General features: G+C 40.1%; 1 protein-coding gene across 1 annotated transcript in view; it reads right to left on the reverse strand.

Moving 5' to 3' along the window:
* Nucleotides 1–22,183, reverse strand: part of Inpp4b (inositol polyphosphate-4-phosphatase type II B) — a 729,464-nt gene extending 707,281 nt beyond the window's left edge. Inside the window, exon 1 of the mRNA XM_048813449.1 lies at nt 22,168–22,183. The gene's annotated coding sequence lies outside the window, so the exon portion shown is untranslated. The remainder of the gene's footprint in view (nt 1–22,167) is intronic.
* Nucleotides 22,184–24,920: the final 2,737 nt, after the last annotated feature.

Genomic DNA, 24,920 nt, shown 5'->3' on the forward strand with positions numbered 1-24,920 from the left:
CTCTGCTATGGCGGGCCCCAGGCTCCTTGCCGGAGTGTCCGAAGGGAGGGGTGGGAATGGTCTGTCTCTGGTTGGTTTCAGCTCCCGGTTTGCTATTTCATGAAGGCTTGGTGAGAGACCTCTTCCTAGAGTCCCTGCACCGCTCCTGCTGTGCTGCGCCTCGGAGGCTATCCGCCCTGACGCGGGGGCCGCATGCAGGCAGCCGACAGTCGCCGAGTCGCGCGGGCAGCGGCTGGCCGGTCTGGACCTCTGCGCTGCGTGGCGGAGATTCACTCGTCTAGCGCAGACTGTCACCTCCAAAAATCCTTCCAATTCCCGGGCGGTCTCTCTTTAGTGGAATTTTGCTAGGAGTTTCTCAGCAGGTCGAATCTAAGCGTATCCATGCGTCTCTCTGACCCCGTTGTTGAGGAGGTACTGAAAGCGCTGCCTCCCCTCTCGCCGCCATGTTGGATCCCCGCCTTCAGTTCTTAATCCTTGCAAACCAAGAGTCAATCATCAAGAATCTTGAGAGAAAGATTTTCATCAAATGGGGAAATGTCTCAAAAGCAAGATCACAAAATTCTTTAGTGCAGAGGTGGTGGGTGGAAGGATGCTGAGGCATGAGATTGCACACACCCAGATCATCGTCACCTAGCTCACAGGTCTCTGTATATTCTCTGAAACCAAGATTAAAAATAACCCTGCTAAAAGTAAAAAATATGTATTTTTTAAAAATTGTTTAAATGCAGTAACTGACATTTTCTGCACAAGTTATTAAATTATTAATCTACTTTCAATCCAATCACTAAATTCTAGACTTTTTGCTTTATAAGGAGTCACTTAAAAAATCTTGCTATAGGGCTGGGGGTGTAGCTCAGTGGTACAGTGTTTTGTCTAACATGTACAAGGCCCAGGGTTTGATCCCCAGCACCAAGAAATGAAAATATTTTTAAAAAGTAAAAATTTTAAAAGGATCTTGCTTTGGTAGTATAGTCTGAAAATGAGACAGATGCAATGTTGGTGAAGGTGTGTCCTCTAGCTTCACCCACACCTCTCCACAGCATACAGAAGAGTCATGGGAAGTGGCTGTCACTGCCCCAAGGAGCATGATGCAGGCATAGAGGGGTGTGGAGGGCACAACAGGAAGCACTGCAGCAGGTGCTATTGACCGACCACAGTAGGGCCTCCCTGGATCTCAGTCTTAGAGAATCACAGACACTCAAGTGTGTATCCTGCCCTTACACAAGGGCATAGGGCCAGCCTCACTCCACATGTATGGACAAGCTGACTAGGGGGAGACGGTGAGGAGATCACTGGAAAGTTTGATGTGATTTTCTACATCATGATTCAGAAAAGGGCATCATGGTTATGAACATCTCCCCCGAACAAAATATCACATTGACACTATCTAAAAAATCAACTGATGACTTGAAAATTAGTGGAAGGATTTGACCAACAATTTACATTACAATTTATGGTGCTTGGTAAGCAGTCTTAAGATATGTATCACACAGAAAATAATTGAGTCAGATGATTATTTCTTTAAAGTTTGCCTGCACAATCATCAGTCCCCACCCCATGAGGATTAGGACCAGTATCTATGTTTGCTTAACAATCTATCTGCAAAGAAAAGCACCGTGCTAGCACATAGACCTAAAAATATTATCCACTGAATGATTAATTAATTGAATAAATATATACTCAACTATCACTCACCATTTCTCATTCTCCCTAAATCCAAGGTCAATAATTCAATCTCACATAAAAATCACTGAGAAACTCCTCAGTATAAGACACCATGGGAATTGCATGGATGTGTGAGATCAACAGTTATCCAGCCTCTGCTCCCAAACAGCTTAAAATATCATGAGCAATAGAGCCTCGTGATAAAAATTAAAACCCCCAATATTGACTGCACACTTCTGGGCTGATCTCTGCAATACAGTGACAGTGGACCTTCAGGAAATGACAAGCCTATCAATGTGCACAAATGCTTTAAACTTGATGGTAAATACAGGGTTTGGGATTTCAGGAGGGTGCCTCTCCTCCTCGCCCTGGACCAAGTTCTTCTCACAGCTGTAGTTCCCAAGCGGAGACATTGCATTAGCTTCCAGCTCTACACACTTTGACAACTGCTCCATCATCAAACATCTTGATTTTTCTCTTGCTTTTCCCCCCTTTAAATTTAGAATATTATGCCTTTATAATAAATGCACAGATTTCATGGATTCCTCGTAATCCGTTCATTTCCATTCTTGCAAACATTTGTTTTCTTGCTTAACGTGAGGTAACAGGTGTGAGCATTGTGCTGTTCATTTTGCAACACAAAAACATGAACACTTAAAGGACAACATAGAGGAAAAACTAGAAATAACTGTACTATCTCACTGGTACCTTATACGTATTTATAATAAAACAAGGTATAAAGATTAATGTTAATGAAGTATTTTTAGCAATAGATGCCCCAAGTCTATCAATTTTAGATTCCAAGAATCTCCACATTCTTCAGCTGTGTGGATTTGACAGGTTGTATTTGTAAAAGCATGATAATCCCTTGTAATTATCAAAACACCCTTCTGGAACATCTTCCCAGTCACAGATGGGAGATTTTCACCTATCTTTTAAATGCCAAAAAATAAAAGTTTTACTGTGTGATCAATATCTGATTGATATTCATAACACCCAGCAATCCAAGTACTTAATGTCAAATGTTTGACTTCACCTGCTCCTTAGATGCTTGTGATCTAAGTCCTAAAAATGTTAAAAGTGAAGTTTTGAAACAGCTCCAGTATAAAGAGAGCCTCTTCCACAAGGAGATTCAAAACAAATAATCAATGATAAGTAAAAATAACAAACACTATGATACCATCTTGAAACCCTTTCATCAACATGATGGCAACTTAGGGTAGAAAGTACTACCTTATCCTGGTAATTCTATAGCAAGTGTTCTGTCATTCCTCACCAGTCATTTTATAAAAATAAATAAAGAAATGCCAATGATCTTTCAGGAAAAACCTCTCCATGTCATGGCATGGAGCTGAAAATCTCTGGGTGAACAGAGACCAGTTGACGTGCAGGAGGCAGCTGGGTTACTGCAGTGAAGAAATGTTAACAGCATGTTTCTCTAACATTGATTCCTGCTTTACCAAGCAGTGGGATGGAGTTTCTGTTACTCAATTGAGCCTTGCTCTATGCCTTGTCACTGGCAATAACAAGATAAAGAAATAAACAATATCACATAAAAGAAGTTGGCAAAGCTTTCTAGCGACACAGCTTATAGATTCAAGGTAATAAAAAGTTTCATTTTAAAAGACCATGGTACCGCCAACAAAATAAATGAATGCTAAATCAATGATTTACAATATGCTGGTATCTTCTAAACTACAGAACAGCAAAGTGACTGGAGAACTCCGCCTCTTCTCCCTTACTTCCTTTTATTATGCTGCATTTTGTGTCTCTGGGCAGTATTTTTATTCTGAATTGAAATTCTAGTACCAAATAAAACACAGGTAACTACTTTGTAACTACTTTAAACATCATGATACCAGTTTCTCTAATCAAACTCTAAAACTCTGGGCTCCAAGTCATGGGGCCATTTCCAATTTGGTTTTTCTGCTAAAAGGAAGAAAATGTCACACAGAAGTCTCAACCTCTGTCCTGGTGTGGACAGCTATAGGCTGAAGGTGGCTGCTACAGGACAGTGGCTAGAAAAAGGGACCGATCAGGGTGTCCCCATTATAAAGCAAAAGTCCAGAGGGGATGCTCTGATTTGGTTCAAGTGTCCTGCAAAGGACAATGTGTAAAAGGTTTTCTCTCCAGGGTGGGGCTAGTGGGAAGTGGTGGGTCAGTTGGCAGGTAGCTGGGGCCTAGGAGTCTTTGGTCATTGGGGTGCACACTCATAAGTGACTCTGGGAACCCTCTCTTTCCTCTCTTTTGCTTCCTGGCCATCAGGTGAGTAGTTTTGCTCAACCATCTGCTCCCACCATTCTGTGCTGCCTCACTGCAGTCCCAAAGGCAACAATGCCAACTGATGGTGGACTGAAACTTCCAAGACTGAGCTAAGCCTTTCTCTTGATAAGCTGACTACCTCAGGTGTTCCGTTATAGGAAAGGAATGGCAAGAAAGCAGATGAGAGGGATAAGGGAGGATCGCATATCCTCCTTTGAGACTGTAATTTAAGTACAGTATCTTTATGCAAAACAACAATGAACAGCTGTAGGGAAAGGGAATGAGGAGGTTCCTTCACCAAGTATTACGCCCAGTCTTTTCTTCAATAGCCCTAGATGCTAAAAAAATAAATAAATAAACTATTTAAAGCATGAAATAATTTCTAAATACATTGTTAGTGAGCTTTTTGTCACAGTGACCAAAATACTTGATAAAAATAACTCAGAGGAGGAAAGATTTATTTGGGCTCATGGATCCAACATTTCAGTTCCCGATTGTCAAACTCTAATGCTCTGGGCCCAAGGTGAAGCGGAACACCGGGGCAGAAGGGTGGCCAGGAAGCAGGCAGAGGAAGAAGGGGTCCTAGGGAAGATGAACCCTTCCAGGACACACTTCTAATGACCCCCCTGCTCCTGTCAGGCCTCACCTATCCATAGTTACCCCTACTTCGTGCATTCAAACTTAGATGGAATGATTAGGTTACAGCTCTCACAATCTCATCATTTCATCTCTGAATATCCCTGCATTAACACAGGAGCATTTGGGAGACAGCTCAGATCCAAACCACAGCATGCATTGGCAGAAATTGTTAAATATGTCTATTTTTCTTGAAATAGTATAAATGAACCAGATTCTGAGATAAAAATCAAAACAAAGATAGACAATGGATATCACTATCTGGTTGAGCTACCTACCACTTGGTCAAATACTGTCCTCTTCTCCAAAATTGTAGAGTTAGTGTATAAAGAGGGAGAGTTGCTGTGGACTATTTAATTTCACTTTGGCTGACCTACAAGTTTTACACAGGACTCAGGAGCTACCTGAGTGAGTTCTCAATGGCCAAAATTGGAAGAATTTGAGCAACAATCCTAAAGTAGTATGGGACTATAACCCAAAGCGTAAAATATCAATGCATCCATAGTGATATAAATAAATGATAAAATAAATAAAGATAAATCTCCTGAGCAGAAAGATTCCAGGTGATGTATATGGACACACCACCCTCAAACACATGGTGAGTAAACCCCCTGTACATCCTCCTTAAGTACAGTGATTTCCAACCAAAGAATACAAGATGGAACAGGGGAAGGGGAAGAGTAGTGCTGAGAGCTCTAGGGAGACACCTGCCAGACACCAGCTCACCAGGTGATGAAGGTCAGCCGTGAAGTCATTTCGATAAGATGCGCTCTTGACACAAGGTGATCAGAAGGGCATGTTACTTCGGTCATCTTTCTCCTAAGAACACTTAAGCTCAGTGGAATCAAGTGAAAATTTCAAATTCCAGTCGAGGGGCACCCTACAGCACACCTCACTCACATTCCTCAAAATCATCAAGGTCATACAAACAAGGAAAGCCAAGAAACTGTCACAGCCAGGAGTCTGTCATGACTCAGGAGACATGACAACTAAAATATAATATGATGTACAACATGGGGTTTTGGAAAAGAAAAAGAACATTAGATAAAATTCTAAAGAAATATGAAGTATGGGCTGTAGTTAATAATGAACATTGGTTCATTAATTGTAACAAATGTACCATTCTAATGTATGATGTTATTAATAGGGGAAATGGGGTATGGGGTTCGTGAAAACTGAATCACCTTCATTTTTCTGTAAATCTGAAACTTTTCTAGAATGAATGATTTTTTTCACAAAAACTGCACAAATCGCTCTCAATTGTTTCATTCACATGTTTGAGCTTAACAAAACACCTTTCAGGCTACTCACTTTGTTAAATGTGAGTTCTGATGAGAAAAGCAAATCAAACCGGGTCTTTCTACGGGGGCCAAGTTGTCACTAGATTTTCAGCTTCACAAAGACAAACAACATAAGGAAAGCTTGACAAACCCTAGCTTCAGTCCACATATATTTTTTTATGTATCAGCTTCATTCTGTTTAAATGTTTTCTTTATTACAAATCAGGTGGCACTGTTTGGAAGCTTATTTCAAAAACTCAGACGTCTTGCTTTAAAGGGCAGATGAAAACCTACCGCAGAAAACCCATTTTCTTCCACGAGTAGTTATTAATTTTATCTTCACTTTTGCAAATTGCTTGCTTTGTACACAAACAAGATGCTTTTTCTTTTCACAGCCGATCCCGTCTACCTACTGTGTAAAGAAAATGAAATAAAGGTCTGCTTTTTATTATTAAGTCAAAATGCTAAATTTGTGTCACCACCAGGGTTTCTGTGGCAACAAACTGATGTCAGAAAAGTGATCAGGCCGACTTGAGACCAGAAGATAAATGCCTGTCTTCCGCTTGTCTTCCTCCACAGCCGGGGGAATGCCTGCTCCTTCCTACCAGGATTACTCTTCAGCCAAGGAGATGTGTAGAAGGGATATTTTGCCACTCTCTATCCTTAGGATGGTAACATTGAGAGAAAGAGACATTTCTCAAAATGAATTCAAACAGGTTAAACTCAAAGGTCCCAATTTCCATTTCGTAAGAACTTATTTTATTAATAACACTGCAATGATATTCTTTTAATTTTATACATTTTCATACTTGCCATGCCCTTATGTTAAATATACTATGAGAAGAAGTTAAAAGTTGGGGGGAGAAGGGAAAAGGATCTACTTAGTCATTTCCTTTAGGCAACTGGCTTCAATTATTTCCCATCTTGAAAAAAAAAAAAAAGAAGAGTAAGACTCCATAGTGCCAAACTTCTTTAGAAAATCATAAACATCATCAATATACATATATACATATATACACACACACATAATTTAATCATTTTTCCACTGTTTATAAGCCTTTTCCTGTACTTTGCATTATATTCATTCACTTAACAAGGTGGTTGATCATTATGAAAATAAGTGTATGTAAGTCCAGTAATTATAAAAGACAATGGTTATTCTCTCACAGAAATGTCCTTAGATTCTATGTGCATCTGATCATTTTTTGTAGTATATTTGAATGTTTAAACTGCCATTTAGCAACCATGTATTAAGCAACTGAGTTCCAAGTGCTACTATAGATATGAACAAGTAAGATATTAGCATTCAAATAAATTTAGAATCTAGTGTGGGGGGGTGCTGGGTTGAAGAAGGTCCTCCCAAGTGTCTACCTGGATCTCATAATGTGACCTTATTTGGAAGGTTCTCGCAGATTTGATTAGTAAAGACAATATGAAGCCATAATGAATTAGGATGGGCCCTACTCTAATGACTGCTGTCCTATGATAAGGGGCAACAGAGGTGGGGAGACAGGCACACAGAGAGCACCAGGTGACAATGGAGGAAGAGAACAGAGTGATGTTGCTACAAGCTGAAGAATGTGAGGAACTGTCAACCACGCCCAGAATCTAGGAGCTCCTTCTCCTGGAGCTTCCAGAGAGCACAGTCCTATTGGCACCTTGATCCAGACTCCTGGCCTCCAGAACTGTGAGAATACATTTCTGTCATGCCAAGTCTTCAAACTGGTGGTCCTTTATGACAGCAGCCCTCCGAAACTAATGCAGGGGATGAGATGGCTACACACACAGATGAGATTCCTAGAAGAATAGGTTGCTCTTAATTGGAACTTTCTAAAATGCAGATACATACCAGGCCTTCCATATCAAAATGGATGTCACACGCACAAAACTACAAAGCACGTAACAATTAAGATGCGGATAGCGGGGATGGGTTTAATTATCATCTCTGCTGTTTAAAGGCCTGATCCATCCGATGCCTCGCATTGCACTCACTCATTGAGCAAGGTGGTTGATCATTCTGACTCTGGGATAAAAGTTTTTTAGTGAGCTTTCCAGCCATGGCTAAAGAGCAACATAAAACTAAAGATGTGTGAAATGAAATTATCAGTCACAGACCTGACGAGTTTCCAAAATGCAAGTGAGCAGCCTGCCGCAACCCCTTCCCCTCCCTAGCCTCCCCCAGTGCTCGGTGCTGGCAGAGCCAAGGTGCACACGGCCTCTTTCATCTGTGAAGGCGCCGCTGCATCAGACTTCCCAGCCACCCCCTCCCCCTTCTGGGGGATGAAATCCATCTCTTCTCCAAGGGGCATGTTCAGGTCAGTGACAGGCTGAGGACAATGCCTGGGTCACAAACCTTTAAAAAAGAATGTCGAGGAGCTGATGGAATGCTGGGCCCGCCAACCTGCATGACCCAGAGCCAGAGGTGAAGACCCAGGATGTCAGCTTTCCTGCAGAGCTGACCTTTAAACAGTGTACCGCTCATGTATCTGGACTGAGAAAATAAAAACAGACCAAACCTACGTTATGACTACTGTATACAGGCATAGAGAGGAAGGCAAAACAACAAAAGACACCAGGAAATTGGGACTTCTTAGGTAAATTTTTCTGGGCCTTTTGTGGGTTTCCTTTCACTAGACATAAGAGAAATGAATGGCAAGTCTTCTGGAAATTCAAAGCAAAATAGAGGGAGAGAGACCAAAAAAAGAGAGGAGATAGAGGAGGTTAGGGGGAGCTTAAATAACAAGAAAGAAATGGGGCCGGGGGTGGGGTAGGGGTGGGGGGAAATCAGGGAGGAAGTAGTAAGAAAATGGAGCCTTAATAATGCTAAAGAATGAAAAGCCAGTAAGACAGCAGCTCCTCCTCGCGTTACCTGGAAAGGCGAGAGAAGCCCCTTGACCTTGGACAACTTCCTACACAGCCTCTCAGTCCACTAATCCCCTACCCTGGCCAGCTTTCTCTTCTTCTCTGATATCCAAACTTCAAAGACTGCCGCTTCTTCCTCGAGAAGGCCTGCTTTCGCAGAAACACAAAGACAGCTCTTTATACCATTACTGGCATTTTTACCAAAGTAAAATTTCCCTGGTTCTTTTTTTTGCTCAAAGGTGTTTCTACAAAAAAAAAAAAAAAGAAAGCAACTTAAATATACAAGCACATACATGCATGCACATAGATTTCCAATTAGATCACTACCCATATTTAAGCAGAATCCCAATTTCTGTAAGAGTCAAAATTTGAAGGCAAATTAACTGTACAATTCGAAATCTTTTTAATAAAAATTTCACTAACAATATGGAAACAAAAATCATGGAGCAGGGGTATGGCTCAGTGGTAGAGCACATGTTTAGCATGTATGACGCTTCTGGGGTGCAATCCCCACCACCAAGAAAAAGAAACTAATTTAACATTAGCAATAAACAGATTTTTGCCTAAGAGATCCTCTAGGACCTCTTCCTGCCCCCATGGCTGCAGCCCAGTCCCTCTCTGCATACTTTCTTGAGCATGGCCAGCCATACTGCATGGCTCCCTCAGCTCACTCCTCAATTGCACCTATGTCAGAAAACCCATGCCCCTCACAGGTCTACATAAAACAGCAGCCACTCCAATTCCTTAACTCTTCATCCTGTGTTATTTTTATCCATAGTGTAGCCCTCCCACTGATGTGTTTATGAGTTTTTGGTCTACTGGCACACAAATGCTAAGGCAGCAGGGCCTTTGCCAATTTGGTCTATTACCATATGCCCAGCACTCTGAAGAGCATTTGGCTCCCAGAGCCTCAAGATGAATCTTTGTTGAGGAATGAAGGGCTTCTGCTTGGCACCCTATGATAGGATTATTTTGTGGTATTCACTCCAAAGAAAGAGCAGCCAAGACACTCATATTCCCAACCTATCTAGCAATGCTGTAAGGTATTTATTTAATTATTGAAAGATCAATAATTGAGGAAAGAGCTGAGCATGGTGGTACAGGCCTGCANAAAAAAAAAAAAAAAAAAAAAAAAAAAAAAAAAAATTGAGGAATAGATAACTGGTAAAAATAACAGCTTTAACACTTTAACAAATAACTTTACTTTCAAAGACCAAGACCCCTAAATGGCTGCACCTTAGGCTCTTCCATTTCTTTTCCTGTACTTATCGCATGGCCTGCAGAAGATGAGATATTGTTTTAACCAGTGCATTCAAACACCAGAAACACAGCAGAGTCAGGTTCACATTCGAGTCACCAAGCAACAGGGTAAAAACAGAGCACATGAAACAGGAGATCTTAAAAAGGCAACTAGAAAATTCACAGGGAGTCTTAGTGGAGGATGAAACCTGAATTCTAAATGAATACCTTTACCCTCTTCATCCAAACCCATAGCTATCTACAAAACTGGGTGAAGCACTAGATACTGTTTAGGGCTACAAATTCTATCTGCTTCCCTTTTCTCCCTAGCAAGGCCTATTGAAAGGGTATTTCTGAAGGTCAGAGTTACTGGAAAAAACAAAAATTCAAATATATATGTAGTAAAGGCTGCGGTTGATGCCCCACCCAGACCCTGAGTACCAACAAGGGCCAACTCACCAGGGAGGTTAACACACACAGCTCACAACCAACAACTGGCTGGCACGCTGGGCTGACGGCCCAGGGTGATGTGGTCTAGGGCGCGTCTTCTGCCTCTGCAGTCCCTCCCTTTGCTCAGCAGCGAGTCTTCATCTAGTCACCTAGAATTGACTTCAGTGAGCTCAAGGTAAAGCCATATTCTGATCAGTCCTCCTCCTCCTCCTCTTCCCCAGCCTGCATCACCTCCTCCCTTACAGCTTAATAAAGGCCCAATAAATCATGGCACCCAAATCAGCCTTCAGTCCCACAAACTCAATCCAAAGTGGTGCATCTCCAAGTGCAGCTACCAACACAAAATCTAAAAAGTTTTTGGCCTTAAATTCTATCTCATTTTATATTTCACATGAATTTAATAGATTTTTTAGCAAGTTTTTAGAAATACAAAGAGATTGAACACAAAAGCAGGACGTCACCTATTTCATTTGACGAGTTCATTGCCTGTCCATGCTATGACAAGGTAAGAAGAAAAATGTGCGTGTTTTCTCAGATGAATGATTGCAGTGTTCTCTAACACTTGCTCCTCCAGCTTCTTTCCACAAGAAGAGTTGGTTGGTGTGCTCTTCTTTGTTTTTAAGCTCTTAATATAGAAAAGTTGGCTCTAGAAGCTTAAGGAAATAATATATTTAGCTAAGTCAGAGTCCTTTCATTCCAATTTTAATTTTGTGTTTGTCTTATGAAATTGATCTTGTGTATTTAATGGGTTTTAAGAGGACCCTTTCTCATGGTTTCTATTATAACTTTATTAGTTAGTCAGTTAAGAATTTAATCTGCCTCCTTCATTTTATTAGCAAACTGTGTGAATTATCTTCACAATATGCAGGCTTGCTTCTGTCTGGTCAGTTATTTCTCTTAGGAATTATGATGCCTCTTGAGAACTTGGTCAATTGCTTTTTACATTTTTAGTTCACATTTTTTTAGTAATAACACTATAAAAAATCCTTTACTGGAGATAGCGTATTTTTTATATTCTCTTCAGCCTAAACTCTTGAGTGAATTTATTTTCTTGATTTATATGTTACTTTCACACGAACAAGTTCAATTTATATATTTGTCAGTTTTCTATTTTCACACATTATGTTAGAAATACACACTGCCTTAATTAAAGTGACACCACAAGATGGCTATGCCTTTTTTTGGAGGACAATAATTGTTTTCCTTAGTTGCTGAGAATAATCCAAAAATTACTAATAAGTATGATAAAAAACACATATCTTGCATTATACTGTTGCTTCCCCGATTAACATTAATATACTGTTATTAATATTCTTTTTCAAATTGATACCAACTATCAAATTTTAAAATATTTTCAAAATGGATCAAGGACCTAGGAATTAAACCAGAGACTCTGCATCTAATAGAAGAAAAAGTAGGCCCTAATCTTTATCATGTGGGATTAAGCCCCAACTTCCTTAATAAGACTCCTATACCACAAGAATTTAAAACCAAGAATCAATAAATGGGATAGAATCAAACTAAAAAGTTTCTTCTCAGCAAAAGAAACAATCAGTGAGGTGAACAGAGAGCCTACATCCTGGGAGCAAATTTTTACCCCTCACACATCAAATAGAGCTCTAATCTCTACGAAGAATTCGAAAAGCTAAGCACCGAAAAAAACAAATAACCCAATCAACAAATGGGCCAAGGACCTGAACAGACACTTCTCAGAAGAGGATATACAATCAATCAACAAATATATGAAAAAATGCTCATCATCTCTAGCAATCAGAGAAATGCAAATCAAAACTACTCTAAGATATCATCTCACTCCAGTCAGAATGGCAGCTATTATGAAGACAACAATAAGTGTTGGTGAGGATGTGGGGGAAAAGGTACACTCATACTACAAATTGGTGCAGCCAATATGGAAAGCAATATGGAGATTCCTTGGAAATCTGGGAATGGAACCACCATTTGACCCAGCTATCCCTCTCCTTGGTCTATACCCAAAGGACTTAAAAAGAGCATACTACAGGGACACAGCCACATCAATGTTTATAGCAGCACAATTCACAATAGCTAAACTGTGGAGCCAACCTAGATGCTCTTCACTGGATGAATGGATAAAAAAAATGTGGCATATATACACAATGGAATTTTACTCAGCATTAAAAGAGAATAAAATCATGGCATTTACAGGTAAACGGATGGCGGTGGAGAAGATAATGCTAAGTGAAGTCAGCCAATCCAAAAAAAACACATGGCTGACTCATAGTGGGTAGGGAGGGGGAGCATGGGAGGAATAGAAGAATTCTAGATAGGGAAGAGGGTGGAAGGGAAAAGGAGGGGGCGGGGGATTAGCAAGGATGGCAAAATGTGATAGACATCATTATCCAAAGTACATGTATGAAGACAAGAATTGGATGTCAACTTACTTTGTATACAGAGATATGAAAAATATGCTATATATATATGTAATAAGAATCGTAATGCAAAAAAGTACATGTATAAAGACATGAAAAAATAAAATATTTTTATTATGCTGTTCATTTCTGTGAACTTTCTGCTATCCATATGTACACAAATATGTATTTAACAATATTACCAGTAGATAGAATGATACATTTTTTTTTTACTTTTCTCAGTTTCTTAAACATAAATTATAGGCAGAAATAAAATCAATCACAAAATTGTGGTGAGGATACAGACTGGCAGGAAGCAAGCCCTCTGTACCCACTGGCCCTCCTGTTAGTGCCACAGCTTAGTTAGGGGTACCAGGTGGAAGTCTAGATACATGTCATAAATGAGTCATGCATACAGCAAAGAAAGAGAAGGGAATGGCAGAGTCTAATCAGCTACAGATCAGCTAAAGGAACTGGCATTATATGAAAGAAAATTTCTGTTTTGCTAGTGGTTCTATCTTTGTCTTTAGGGACACAACACGTGGGAGCTATGAGAAGAAGCCCATCTTTGCCACATGAGCACCCTGTCACTGGAGACTTAAGCAAAGCAGGACAATCACCTGTCAAAAATACTATAAATGTTATTTCTCAATTGGATGGGATGTTTCACTGAAAGAATAAAATATTCCTTACACCTGGAACAATAAATAACAATAAAAACTAAAGGCCACTGGGTGTCTATTGTGTGGCACTCTGAAGCACAAGTTCTTCATCTCCATTAATCATCACATCTTCGGAAGGCCAGTGCTGAGCTGATCACTCCTGCTTCACAGATAAAGAAATAATGCCTTAGGCTCTCTGCCTCACAGCACCTGACCCTGCTGACCATTAGGACATACTGCCTCCCAGGAAATGATGAACTTGTCAACATAACCATGGAAGAGGACATTCTGTCCTTGCTCACTGGTATCCTAATCTGGTCCTACAGTTTGGAATTCATCTGTATCAGTCAACATGCAAGGTTATGCTGCATTAACAAACAACCCCCAAATCCTCCTGTCTTCTTAGATGTCATTATTCACTACACCTTTTATCATGTGAGTCTGGGTTCATGGAGTAGCTATCATCTCAAAAGATGTCAGTGACCCGAGCAAAGGGAAAGAAAGTGCTCCGGAAGGTGGCATGCTGGCACTTAAATGTGCAAGTAAAGAAGTGACATAAATCCCACCTTTGCTACCAACTCACCAGTTGAAACTAGTCCCCCCAAACACAAGAGGGTGAGAGTGCATCTGTGACAGCTCAGAGGACAGGACCTACCTGTCCTGTTAGAAATATAGACTGATTACCACATTTCCACTACACAGTTTTCAGGTATTTTCTCCTTCAAAAGCTGCTCATATCTCAGTCCCTCAAAATGCATTCCACAAACTATAAATAATTTTTGTAGTAGTGCAATATAGCTGAAAGCATTGTCCCTTTATTTCTCTTTCACAGCATTTATACCTCTTCCAAAAGTAAAGCGTTTCTTCTAATATGAACAATCAAGATGTAAGATTCTACAAAAACATAATTGTAGCTATTGTTTTGAGACTCCCAAAACAAATCACTGGAGGGGAGATAATGACACAATTTTAATATGTAGCCTGGTTAAAAGCATAGACTGGATCTCTATTAATCTTTATCATGTTAAATAATGGAGATTCTTTTTTCTATTAAAGTACTTTGTTATTGTTTACTAGATCCTATAAATCACTAAATATTTTTTCCTTCTAAATGACTTGTACTTTAAAAAGTGATTCACAAAAGACTGTGCTGTCTTTGAGACACAATGGACTTTTAGTTGTACCAAATGGAATGATAATGTCTTTGGATAAAAGTAATTCTCCTTCCCTGGAAGTCTGCAATGAGAAAGCTTAGGCTGCGCCCCACTAGACAGATCATCCTTATGATGGTTAATTTCATGTGTCGAGTTGCCTGGGCTAAGGCACACTCAGATAGCTGACAAATATTTTTTTTTTCCTGGGTGTGTCTATGAGAGTGTTTCTAGGACAGACTAGCATTTGAATGAGTAGACTGAATAAGGGAGGTCCACCCTTCAGGGAGAAGACCACTGTCCATCACTGAGGACCAAACAGAACAAAAAGGCAGAGGAAGGGAGAATTGGCTCTCTTCTTGAGCTGCCCCTGGACATGACAGCTCCTCGTTCTCAGGCTTTCAGACTCTGAGACTTACACAGCAGTGGTTGTGTGGTGACAGGCCTGAAACTCAGACGGAATCACAGCATTGGCTTTCCCAGGTGTCCAGCTTGCAGATGGCAGGACTCCTAGGCTTCTGTAATCATGTGAGCCAATTTCCATAATCATTCACCCCTTGTATATCTAGTAAATCTTATGGATTTTGTTTCCTGAAGAATCCTGACTAATGCAGTATTCTAGGCTCTTTTCCCAAACCACCCATTCCTCCCTCTATACCCTATTTGCTTTAAAACACTCTAGAGCAGGCTGAGGGTGGTTGCTAAGTGTTGTCTTGAACCTATTCAATTAAAGAAGCAATTACTTCAAGTTTGAGAGTTAACCATAACTAACTCTAAGAGCTACGGCTTCTCGGTTATGAATCATCCCTTACAGAGGCACAATCCAAAAGCTTTCTCCCCACAATATTGGGAGAGAAAATTTCTGTAAGAGATATCTGTCATGGCAATCTCAACTGATCCACTTCCCCAGTCCTTTATTCAGAAACAGGTTTCCAAAGCCTCCCTCACAAATAGATAGTTTGAACAACTCCACATTATTCTACTTTATACAAATGAATTTTTAAAATAGACTCCTTCCTCTGTTTTTTTTAATCTAGATCTGAAGATGAGAGAGAAACAATCTTAGTATTACACACTTAAAATTGTTGAAAATAGAAAAAATCTTTGGATTTGGAGATACTTTTCTTGACCAAAAGATTGAGGACTTCCTTTAAAGCCACTTTGATTTTTAGTGCCAGAGAATTTGACCTAGGAAATATACTGGATGGGAAGAAAGCTATGGCAATTTTGTGTAATCAAATTGCAGCCCTGGATTTCTGTGCTAGCACTCTTTGATAAGCCAGAGCACATGTCAGACTTCTCTAGTAACCATGCTCCCTTTGACATATTTTAAAGGGCAGGCTATTTGCATTTTGTGAATATAATAGGTTATTTTCCATTTTTTGACTTCTAGAAGCCTCAGTATTCTTTCCCCCCCTCTGTACTGGGGATTGAACTTAGGGGTGTTCTAGCACTGAGCTACATTCCCAGACCTTTTTATTTTTGAGACAGAGTCTCACTAAATTCCCCAAGCTGGCCTCAAACTTTTGATCCCCTGCCTCAACCTTCCAAGTAGTGGGATGACAGGTATATATCCCTGCAACCAGCCTTAGTACTTTTAAAAGAGATGTAGTTATTAAATTACTACAACGTGGGTTTTGATACTATAATTTATCATCATTGAGAAGTAGACATGTCCTAGAAAGTTTCTATTCGGATGATGTAGACCCCAAGCCACCCAATTTGACTATCTGGACTAAGTGTATTACATAGGTTGAAGATTTTACTGTAATTTTATTTGAATAGCTTTAATCTACCAGTAAGTTGTTTTCTTTATTTGACTTTCCACTTAGTGGTGAATAAGAAATAGCTATTATGTGCAAATCACTGTGCTGTACATCAGGAATCCAACACCGGACTCCCTGAAGCCAAGCAGGTTGGGATGGAGGAGAGTCATTGAGAGTGGGCACATCGCCAATAATGAAGCAGCTCATGAGAAAATTTACACCCGAGCCAAAGGGCTTTGGTGCACTGCCTCTCAGGACCCCTTTCAGCTAGAGGTCCTGGGGACAGCTTAGTGTAAGATCTCACACGTGACCTGGGCTGGACCTTAAAATGTGGATCTGAGAGTCAAATCTGGGCTAAAAGAAACAGCGTACTGAAAATGAGAAAATACCATGAACAAGTAGGGGGTATGTTTGGGTAAATCATGTCATCCTTCTGGGATTTGAAAGAGATAAAATGCAGCCGGGCTTGACGGCTCGGGAGGCTGAGGCAGAAGGATCAGGAGTTCAAAGCCAGCCTCAGCAATTTAGTAATGTCCCAAGTAACTCAGTGAGACCCTGTCTCTAAATAAAATACAAAATAGGGATGGGGGTGTGGCTCAGTGGTTGAGTGCCCCTGAGTTCAATCCCCAGTGAAAAAAAGAGAAAATGCAAAAATGTATATTATCAGTCACATAATGCTCAGGATAGAAAGGATCTCAACAATCCTTTGTCTTATCTCTTGTTTTTATAGTTTTGGAAAATGAAAATCCCTTTTCACATATTCCTTTTGTTCTTGTGCTCTGTTCTAAATTCTTATTTGTAATTTTATTTTTCTTGTTCCTTTGACAGGCTCCAATGTCATTTCAGTATCAATTGCTTTAGTGGAAGTTACATAACAAAGTCCTCTATGAAATATATAACAGTTGTTACATTTTTTCAGATTTGGTAGACAAAATTTGAGCACAGTAAATTCTCTAAGTTTTAAGTGGTTAAGTTTAATTTATTTGGCTGCACAGTGAATGAGGCTCATATATATAGATCAAGAGGCTCATATTCACAGGACAAGACCTTCATTTTAAATATTCTTATATTTCGGGACAATGACATATAAGATTTAATAGCACTGGCTCTTACTTTTGCCTGAGAAGTTAGTGTCCTTCATGTTTGTTGCTGAAGATTCTGCCTTCTGACCCCAAATCTCTGAGTCCTATAGTCACTGAGCCCCAACCTCTTTACCATTCTCCTCATGCTAAACTATGTTCTTAAAACCAAGTATAAACAATATGGAAGATATTCTTGTGTTCATGAATTCAAAGAATCAACATTAAAAATGTCCATATGGAGGCAATCAGCACACTCGATGCAATCTCTATCAAATTACCAATGTCTTTCTTCACAGAACTAGAAAATCAGTCCTTACATTCATTCTGAAGAATCAGGACCTAGAATAGCCAAAGCAATTCTGAACAAGAAAAGTAATGCAGGAAGCACCGCAGTACCTAATCTCACATTATACTACAGCTAGAGTCACAAAACCTGCACAGTGTTGGCATCAAAACAGACATGAAGACCAATGGAATGGAAGACAGAGACACACCCAAATTCTTAGGGCCACCTGATACTTGATAAAGGTGCCAAAAATGTATATTGGAGAAAAGACAGTGTTTTAAACAAATGGTGCTAGGAAGAATATCCATAACCAGACATAGAAGAATGAAATTAGATCGTTATCGTTCATCCTGCACAAATGTCAAAACAAAATGGATCAAAGACATAGGAACTAGATCAGAAACCATGCAAATGTTAGAAGAAAACATAAGGTCAATATTCTATCATAAAAGCACAGGCATTGACTTCCTCCACAAGACCCCTAAAGCTTAAGAGAGAAAACCAAGAATCAATAAGCAGGATGCCATTGAATTAAAAACCTCTGCACAGAAAAGAGAGGGCTCCCATCCCTACCAAATGGGAGAAAATCTTTGCTAGCCACTCCTTTGACAGAGAATCAATATCCAGAATATATAAAAAGTCAAAAACAACACCAATGAAACAAATAATCCAATTAATAAATGAGCCAAAGATTAAATAGAAATTTCTAAAAAGAGGAAATACAAATGATCAACAGGTATATGCTCATTGGTAGAGCATCCCTGGGTTCCATCCCCAGTTCTATATTTTTAAAAAGCACAAAGAACCTTCATTGGAGAAAATATAATCTTGTCAATAAATGGTTCTGTGGAAACTAGATATGTGCACACAGAGGGGTGAAGCTAGCTCTTTCTCTCACCAGTTACAAAACTAACTTAAAATGGATTTGATTTATATGTAAGATATGAAACTACTGGAAGAAACCACAGAGGAAACATTTCAGGACGTTGGGATACACAAGGACGACTCCCCAAACACAGGAAAAACATAAATAGACAAATGGGGAGTACATCAAACTAAAATGCTTCTGATCAGCAACCTGAACATGGCAGAAAGTGGACAAAGGGTTAATGTCCAGAATAATGAGGAAGTTTAACAACTCAATGGCAAATAATAATAATAATAATCCAATTAAAAGGTAGACAACAGATCGTACATAGACACTTTTCAAAGGAGTGGTAAACTGGAAGATAAAAAAATGCTCACCATTAACCATCAGGAAAATGCAAATCAAAACCACAATGAGATATCATGTCCCTCAGTTAGAACAGCTATTACCAAAATGACTACAGGTAACAGAATGTGAAGAAAAGGAAACCCTTGCAGAGTTGGTGGGGATGTGAATTAGTGCAGCCATTGTGTAATTAGTGTGTCAGTTCCTCCAAATGTTAAAAATAGAACTACCATATGATCGAGCAAACCCACTACTATGAAATCAGCACACGAATGAGACATCAGTCTCCCAAGTTCATCACAGAACCATCCATGATAGCCAAGAAATGGAAATATGTCCATCACTCAATAAAAATCAAAAAAATGTGGACACAGACACACTGGAACAGTATCAAGCTAGATAAAAGGAACGGAATCCTGTTATTTGCAGCAACATGGGTAGAACTAAAGATCCTTATGTTGAAGGGAATAAACCAGGCACAGAAAGACAGCCACCACATGATCTCGCCCCTATATGGAAACTAAGGAGTTGAAACATCAAAGTTGAGAGTAGAACAGGGGTTAGCAGAGGCCAGGGAGGGAGGTTGGGGAAAGGTTGGTCAGAGGCTACTAGTTAGACAGGACAAATAAGTTCTGCTGTTCTCTAGAACAATGGAGTGACTACAGATCGCTGTGATGCATTGTGTGGTTTTCAAACAAGCCAGAAGAAAGGATTTTGAATGTTTCCACCATCAAGAACTGATAGTTATTTGAGGAGATAACTATGTTTACCTGGCTTTGTGTATCATACAATGTTCATGACATGGTACTCCATAAATATAGACCATTTTATGTGTCATTTAAAATAAACAATAAGAAATAATCAAACACAAATGAGCAAGCCAAAAAGGAACACCTCTCCCCAACCCTTCCCCAGTCCAATCTGTAGCAGGTGCCCAGCACCTACCTCCTGGAGGGGCTTCGTCTCCCCTATAGCTGGGTACTATTCTTTTCAACTGCTGTTTCTCGGTGCAGACTCCCAGCCAGGGAAGCCTGCGTCTCCATTCACTTTGACAAGAGCTCGCTCTACTTTCGCCTCCACAGACTGAACTCTCCGGCTTCAAACACACAGTTAGAATGAATGACCCAGCAAGCTCTTCAAAATAGCCAAGATAAAGTACAATGACCATTTTCATCTTGAAAAGCTCTTGGAAGCTCGTCACTGTTGCTGAAATAGCTTTCCCTCTGCAGCTACTGAAATTGGCAGCAGCCTCCCTTTGTCCATAGGGCTACTGATGCCTTTCTGCAGCCCCCATTGCTCCAAGAGTCATCTCCCTGCCACTGTCTTCAAGGCCTCACTACCAGGCCCTGCCATACCGCATCAGACAGTTACTCACTTTCGAGGCCTGTCGAAAGTGAGGGGAATCGAACCCAGGCCCTCACTCATGCCAGGCGAGGTGTTTCACCACTAAGCTGCATGCCCAGCCCCCCACAAAGTCTTTATTTCAACGACCAGAAGAAGTAGGCTTGTCTTTCCACAGCAAACACTTGTTCTCCATAAAGTCCTTTGTGGGAAGAACCTTAAAGACACCAGCCAGCCCTGTGCTGTTGGCGTAGGAGTCATGCATTAGTGATAGATTTCCCCAACTTCTGTCCCTCCATGCATTTAAAGTACTCTTCCATATACCCAGGTGTTGCATGCTCTGAATATTACAGAAGCTAATTTTTATTTTAACTGCTCCACTCGAAGCCTTCATGTCAAACCACCCAATTTAATAACATCGCTACAAACTGGAAGGTCTTAATGTTAACTGGAAAAAAAAGACCAACCTCTACATATTACCATTCACCAAAGGAAATCATAATATAATAATATTCCCCTCAGCAGAGAGGAAAAAAAATCCCAGCACTGACTGAAGCTACTGAGAATTCTACAAGCTCATGTACAGATGTATGTATTTAAAGGAAAAGGTAAAAATACTTAACATTTTCTACAGCAGGAAGGTAGAGACAAAGCCAAAAATACATTTCCCAAAGAGAAGTGCAAACATCAGAAAACTGAAGTAAGATGAGAGCATTTATCCATTATAATGCCGTCGCCTGCCCACAGTGCAACAAGCTAATCATTCTCTCTTCAGACACACGATGGTCCTCCCTGAGTCACTCACTCAACAAGTTACAAACTGGACTCCTGCGATGTGCCAGACTTTATGCTACACACGAGGGAGATCCTGGTTGAATAACAACCCAATCCCTGCGCACACAGAGATTACAGCAGGCTGTGAATTAGAGTCATATGGATTGATGTAGATAAGGTGATATAGGAAGAGGAAACTGGACAAAACTTTCAAGAATCCCAAACTGAAAGAATCATCAGGGAAATGAGACGGATGATAAGGCACAAACAGAAGTGAATAAGCAGGATCTCTTTCATCTCATTTTCAGATAGACTGCCTACCATATACAAGGCTCAGGTTTGAAGAAATTAAAATCCTTCAATGGTAAATTAAAATGAACTGCACATCAAGAAACGATAGGACAAATGTCAAAAACCAGGAATCTAGATCTTGGATAACTCAAAGTCAAGGCATTGGAGGATCAACGTGAAGGCCATGGATGATCTGAGCCTTGCCTAGAACTACCATACTCAAAAGGGAAGTAGCAGTTATGAAGGGTGGGCTAGAAGACTTCCTCCCTTCAAAAAGGTACAGATGAGAAAATCTGTTTATCTCCATCAGAGCTGTGAACAGGAACAAAACCATTGACAGCCTCTTCAAAAAATACCGTGTATATATAATTATTCTTTCACAAGAATTTGGGATCTAAGTGACGTGGCTCCTACAAAAAGGGTGGGGGGAGGTCCGTGATGTCTCACAGAAACAAAGGCAAGACCTCCTTGAAGGAAAAGATCCTCAACTCAAGTCGCCGGAGTTGAATGGTGCACGTTAGTTTTATGCAAAAACGTGCTCACATTGAAAAATGAGCATGAACTCAAGAAAACAAGCCACTGTGAGCAAGAGAGGATAGAAACAACTTGAAAATATAAATACCAGACCCGACAAGACACATGATGAATAATGATGTATGAGATGCCTAAAGAAATGAGAGAGGGAAACCGACAATTGAGAAAGAGGCAAGAAGTAACAAAAATTACTAGACAGATCTGAAAATAAAAATAGATATTTTTTGCTTTAACTTCCAGATCCATTCTTTTCACCTACCAGGCTCTCGGCCCCCAAAAAACTGACCTTCATGGAGCCTGGCTTCCAGTGGGATTTGGCCAATGTGGAGCACAGGCAGGAGATCAGAGCACGGAGGGGGACTGAATCCTTCCTTGTGAGGTCCTCAGGGCTGGTGTGCCTCTTGACAGAAGGTCACTGCTCCTCTCAAGGTGGCCCACTCTGCACACCCCACCTCCTTCTGGTCTCCAATGACCTCTCCCCCACTTACAGGGCTCTTGCTGCTATTTCTGAGTCTGCCCTCTTCTTTGTGGTTGGCCTTTCTCAAAACCAGAAAAAAAAAGAACCTACCAAGAAACGGCAATTAGACTGACAGCGATGATAACAATAGAAGCCAGAAACCCGAGGAGTGATATCTTCAAAGTGCTGAGAGAAAAACTGTCAAGTTGGAATTGTGTGATACCGTCATTCAACAGCAAGTTCTGCATAAAGCAGCTTAAGGTAAACAGAAACCAAGAGCATTATTCAACTACAAGAGACTTCTGTTACAATAAATATTATATTTAGAAAACAACAAAGTTATAAAAATATGAGGATAATTTTGCAAAGTAGCTGGCATTAAGATTAACACAAAAAAGCCAATAATATTTATATATGCCATAAACGAAACATAACCTTAAAAGAGATGCCATTTTAAATAACTATAATAAAAATGAGATGTCTGTAAATCTAGCATGCTATATAGAGGATCTTAACAAGGCAAATGTTTGAACTGTGTTGAAAAACACTATGGAAGACAGAGATACATTACATAATGGATACAAAGATTACAATCAACAATGTCAGGGGTCAAAGCTACCCAAATTGATCTAATGATTTAATGCAATTAAAATCACACAGAGAAATATAGTTGGGCATGTTTATTTATTTTACTTGCACAGTATGTCTGAATCTGCAAGATACTTTTATATTCAAAAATCAAATTTAAGAAAAGGAGAATTCAGTATCAAAAAAAAAAAGGGAGAATTTTTTGAAAGGAATAGTTCACATGATCCATCATTGCCAGGAGATCAAGTAAATAAAGACAGAGAAGGCCAGGGGTGGTGACGCACGCCTGTAATCCCAGCAGCTTAGAAGGCTGAAGCAGGAGGATTGAGAGTTCAAAGCCAGCCTCAGCAAAAGCAAGGCACTAAGCAGCTCAGTGAGACCCCCATCTTTAAATAAAATACAAAATAGGGCTGGGAATGTGGCTCAGGGGTGGAGTATCCCCAAGTTCAATCCCTGGGACCCAAAATAAATAAATAAAGAGAAATACCTGTGAAATGTAACAAAATATTTTATAGTGACCTTAACAAAAGCAGTCTTTTTCAAAGTGGAAGCCAAATTCAGACTACAATAAAATGGCCATCTTCGACAAGATGCATGGCTCTCCCAGGAAGAGAGAGAGAGTAGCTAGAGAGGAATGTGGGGTGGAAAGGGGTTCTAGTCTTTCTGATGTGTGAAAATCTTGAATATAGTCACCGTCAGAGGAAGGAGGCAGAGAAGAAGGGAAAACATAGGAGGCAAAGAATAACGGCCATCAGAGGTCCCTCTGGTCATCTGATTAGTGCAGATGTGCAGAAAGGAAGAGGTGGCAAGATGCATGAGTGCATCACTGGGAGGCGAGTCATTAAAGGGATCACTTTTATCTACTTTCCCTGGGAAGAAAGAGGTGAGAGGGCCCAAGAATACAGTCCTCCGACACACACCATTTTCTGGTCCCCTACTCTTATGCTGATAAATCACTCAGTCAATTCAAAAAAGTAGATGAGGGCTGGGGTTGTGGCTCAGCGGTAGAGTGCTCACTTAGCACATGCAAGGCCCTGGGTTAGATCCTCAGCACCACATAAAAATAAATAAACAAACAAACAAATAAATAAATAAAGGTATTGTGTCCGACTGCAACTAAAAAATAAATATTTTTTAAAAAGGTAGATGAATAGAAAATCTCAATATTTTTACATATTTATTCCATCATATCAAAGTCACATTACTTGGTGATTCCCCATAGTGATCAGAGTCCTCGAGAAGTCTAGGGCAGAGGTGGCTTTGCATTAGAGGCTCCATTTGCCCCTAAAGAAGTTTCCAGAAAGACAGGCTATAAGGGAGAAATAAAGCAGTAAGACTGTGCAGCTCAGAGTGCCATTGAGCAAAGAAATTGTGAGTTGTCTGATTCCACATATTAAACCATTAATCTCCCCACAGGGGAGCAGCTCCAGGAATTTCTCTGCAAATGTCTTCTCCAAGGATCCACAAGGGTGAAGAAAGTTTCCTCCATAGCCATTAATTTAAAGAACACATACGTACGGATCTCCTTGTGCAGTCAATGAATTATGATCAGGCTAAGAGCACACATTCCTCTTATGTTTTCCCAAAAAGAATTTCTTCCTCTTCCCATGATTAAGCTTCCGAGGGATCGGCAAATGAACCTCATCAGAAAGATCAGAGAACAAACTTCCCATGATCTCGCAAAGCTAGTTGTGCTCCTCTTCCATTAAGAGATGGAGGCTCTTTCACAGACTGAGACGGAATCCCTGCTTATCTTCATGGAGACTTGTCACCCAAGGTGTGCTCATTTTTTTCCAAATAAATGTTCTTACAGCATAGATGAATTCTCATCATGTCTGTGCTATAAGTAGCTGTGGTACAAATAAACTTAAGCAGCATTGGTGCCATACGGTGTAAACAGATTCTTCTTAAAAATAAAACATATATCTTGTGCTCAAGACATATGAAAAAAAGTCCACCACATACAGTGGTTTTTCCACATTAGTTACCAGCTT

The sequence above is a fragment of the Marmota marmota genome, unplaced genomic scaffold, assembly GCF_001458135.2.
Source record: "Marmota marmota marmota unplaced genomic scaffold, marMar, whole genome shotgun sequence".
Classification (NCBI taxonomy): Eukaryota; Metazoa; Chordata; class Mammalia; order Rodentia; family Sciuridae; genus Marmota; species Marmota marmota.